The sequence below is a fragment of the Echinops telfairi genome, unplaced genomic scaffold (genome assembly GCF_000313985.2).
Source record: "Echinops telfairi isolate 266 unplaced genomic scaffold, ASM31398v2 ScPeMD7_6080;HRSCAF=6971, whole genome shotgun sequence".
Classification (NCBI taxonomy): Eukaryota; Metazoa; Chordata; class Mammalia; order Afrosoricida; family Tenrecidae; genus Echinops; species Echinops telfairi.
The window spans coordinates 2,175,138-2,179,459 of record NW_022109980.1 but is presented as its reverse complement, the minus strand read 5'-3'; positions in this window follow the sequence as shown (position 1 = coordinate 2,179,459).

Here is a 4,322-nt window from a genome sequence, read left to right as displayed (position 1 = left end):
TTTCCATCCCTGGAAACATAAAAAGGAAACAACTCTCAGAACCAACCTTGTCAAAACTTTGGAAGAAAGGCAAAGTTTTAAACAGCCAAGTCAATATTGCATCATGCAAAAGTCAGCTAAAAAACAGTAGGGGAAAAAAATGAATCATTTCAACTTACCTATGCCCCAACTCCCCTCTACCTTCGTAGCAATCAATCCCTGGTTCCAGAAGTAGAACAGACCTTATTTATTCCCAGACATCGAGTTCATCTGTTCTAACCTGTCAGGGAGCTACCTAACTTGGAAGAGAACAATGGAGTGAAATTGATGATACACGAATTATCTCTCTCAAGAAAACTTTTAAAACACCTCTACTACACTTTACACTGGAAATTATTTTAGTTGTCTCCAATTGATAAAATAGTGCCCTAATTATCATGACTTATAATACAGTCCCATTATAACACATACAGAATTTAATGTGCACTCTGAGTAGAAACCGGATTAATGGGGGTATTAGGAATTCAGAGAAGTTTGACTAACTTCTTAGTGTACTACATCACCACTTTCTGTTTTCACCTAATATCATTCCTTTCACTAAAAAATACCTGATGTTCTATTTGGATTCAGGTCCCATGTATATAGGCAATCACATTGCTTCTACATGGTTTTCAATAAAGTACTGCTGTGATCTCTATGAGTCGCAATATACTCTTTCTTATACAGACTAGAAAATGCTCTCATTATTTCAAGCATTATCTTCCTAGGAAATTAACACAATGCCAATGATTTATCTTCTTATGTGTCTCCAACTGTCTGATTTAGTGGTTATATCATATGTCTTAGAATCCCTCCATTATGATAAAAAAAGTGTTAAAAGTGTAGTCAGCATCTGGAGGAATAGAGCACAATAACCACATTTTGAGCAAAACTCATTGTGATATTTATTAATATTAAAGAGGAATAAATTCAACTTAATTTATAAATACAACTGAAGGTTTCCCTAGAGCCCCCTGCAATAAAAACTGCCAATGAATCTTGGTGCAGCAGTTCCAAATCATCCTCCATCTTTCAACAAATGTGACATCTTCTGTTGTTATTTTCAAGCAATGTATGACTGTGAATTTGTGAATTTTCCTACTGCTTTCCTGAAGATATATATTTTGGGGAGGTAGCGTATAATGCTTAACCAGAGCCCTGATGGGTTATGCTTTAGGCTGATAACTGCAAAGTCAGCAGTTTGAAGCCACTGCCCTATCTGTGGGAGAGAGATGAGGCTTTATTCCTGTAAATTTTTAGTCAGGAAAACCCACATGGGCCATTCTATTCTGTCTTATAGTGTCACTACGAATTTGGTTTTGGATAATGCTTAGAGCATGTAAATCACTGGCATATTAAGTGCTGAAAGTGCACATTCTTCATAGTAAATTTAAATATTTATGTATTTTTCCAATCTTTAATTTAGATTTCAGCCACTTTAGGAAACTGAATACAATTCTAATGTTCTTGAGCCTTTAGTTACTCCTTTTCCATTACTGGAAAATCTCCCCATATTCTAATGTCTGGATACAATTTGGCATTTAATATTATTTATATAAACAATGGGAGAATTATGGTGTTTTTCACTCCCTTAAAGAATTACAGTTCAGAAACTCAGAGGGGAAGTTCTCCCCTGGCCTATATGGCTGCTATAAGTTGACCTCGACTCAATGGCAATGAGTTTAGAGTTTTGGTCTATTAACATAAATATAATAGTATAAACAAACAAAACCTATTCACTGTCATCAAATCTATGCTGACTCTTAGTGACCCTGTAGGACAGGGTAGAACTGCCCCTGTGAGCTTATGAAACTAATTTTCTAGGAGTAGAAATCCCAGTCTTTTTCCCTTAGGGCTTCTGGTGGTTTTGAACCACTGACCTTGTGGTTAGCAGCCCAATATTAGTAGCATATATGTTTACATAAAAGTATATATACAATTGTGAATCTTCTTATAAATACTTAGACACATTTCAGTTGATATGTACATAAACTTTAACATTTTATAATCCTTGTACACAAGTTATAAAGGATACTTTTAAAAACACAGACAATAAGACATACATGTTGTCTCCAAAGAGGTTACAGAAATCATGACTATAATAAATTTGACATTATGATCAAGTTGTGACTAATACATTTACCTTAAAAATTACATACCGTATATAATAAATTTAGTAGAAAGTTCTCATATAGATAAACTAGCTCTTGGTTAAAGGCATTTCTCCTTCCTTTCATGTATACATCTAAATAATGAAAAATGAAATAATTCCAGTAAAACCTCTCTATATGTAAATGACAGAAGTGATAAAACTTCTCATCTAAATTATTAGCATGATTATCCACATACTTGTTAATTATTCCCTCTAGGGCTGTATTACTTCTTCCCAGTAGCTCACTGTGGGAATTTAGCTGTAGCCTTGAATTGCTTAACCTCAACTACACTTCTTTTTTTTCCCACTTCTAAAACATCTGAAAAACTTACTGCCATCCAATTAATTCCTACTCATTGCAACACTGTAGTACAGGCTAGAATTGCCACTCTGGATATCGAAGACTATAACTCTTTTTGGGATAGAAAGCTTCCTCTTTCTCCCATGAAGCAGCTGGTGGTTTTGAACTGCTGACTTTGTGGTTAGTAGCCCAAGATGTAGCTACTGTGCCACCAAAGCTCATCACATTTGAGAAGTTATCTATATCCTTCTTAAGATTTTAGGAAAGTCTTATATTAATCAAGGTTCTGCTGATAAAATAGAACCAACCATATAGATGCATGCAGATATAGATTTTAAATGATTGGAGCAAGCAATTTCAGGGGCTGGAAAATCCAAAACTCATATGTAGGAAAAGTAGCAGGGCAGCAACACCAACAGGAAGTCTTGGTTAAACTCTTGAGGCAAAATTCCTTCTCTCTAGAGGATAGTTTGCTCTTAAGGTCTTCAACTGATTGGATGAAAGCCACTGACATCATGGAAGATAATCTCATTGACTTAGAGTCAACTGATTTAAAATGTTAATCACATCATAACAACATCTAGTGTTTGACCAATTAACTGGGCATACAGTCTAGTCAAGATGATACATCAAATTGAACATCATGGTGTTATTATTAGGGCCATGTTGACTCATCGTGACCCTCTGTACAACAGAACCAACACTGTCCGGTTCTGCACTATCCTCACCGTCACTGATACATTTGAGCCCATTGTTGTAGCCACTGTGCCAGCCCATCTAATTGAGGTTTTTCTTTATTTTCACTAACCATAGAGTTTACTAAGAGATTTCCAGCTCCAGAGGCTGGTATATCCTGATAACATGTCTAAAGTACACAAGACAAAGCCTCAATATCGTCCCTTCTGACTGTATTTCTTCCAAGACAGATTTGTTTGTACTTTTGGCAGTTCATGCCAATATCATATTTCAAATGTATTACTTCTTCTTCAGTCATCCTTATTCATTGCCGAGCTTTAAATGCGCATGGAGTAATTGAAAATACCCTGACTTTGGGCAGGTTTACACTAGTCTTCAAAGTAACCTCTTGGCTTTTTAACACTGTAAATATTTTGCAGCAGCTTTGCAGAATATCCTGACAGCTGTCTTCATGGGTATTCATTCTGGATCCAACATGAATAATTAGAAACACCCTGGTTTGAATCAGATGTACTGTATTAATTATCTAATTCTGATATAACAAAAATTCCACAAATGGATGAATTTAACAATCAGAAATTTCTTCTCTGACCATTTAGAAATCTAGAAGTCTGAATTCAAGGCGTCAGTACTAGAGGAAGGCATTCTATTAGCTCTGAGGGAGATCTTTTTCTCCTGGCAACATTCACAGGCCTCGGGTTCCTTCATGAACTCCATGTGTTTTGGCATCAAGCGTCTCTTTTGTCAAGGAGGTTCTCAGCACAGGAATCTCAGGTCCAAAAGACATGCTCCGGTCTTAGCTGTTCTTTTTGGTAGTACTAAGGTTCCCAGATCTATGCGTCATTCTCTTCCCTTTGATCTCTTGTAAGACACAAGGTGATGCAGGCCACACCCAAAGAAAACTCTCCTTACTTGGGATCATGGCTGTGAAGGAAGGAAGTGTGTTGCATTCCACTCTAATCCTCCCGCATTAACATTAGTAACATTATATAATCCTTATCAATATACTCTAACCTGCAATATGCAGATGACAAAACCTTGCTTGCTGAAAGTCAAGAAGACTTGAAGCACTTACTGATGAATATCAAAGACTATAATTTTCTGTATGAATTATCACTCAATGTAAAGAAAGCGAAAATCTTTCTAACTGGCTCA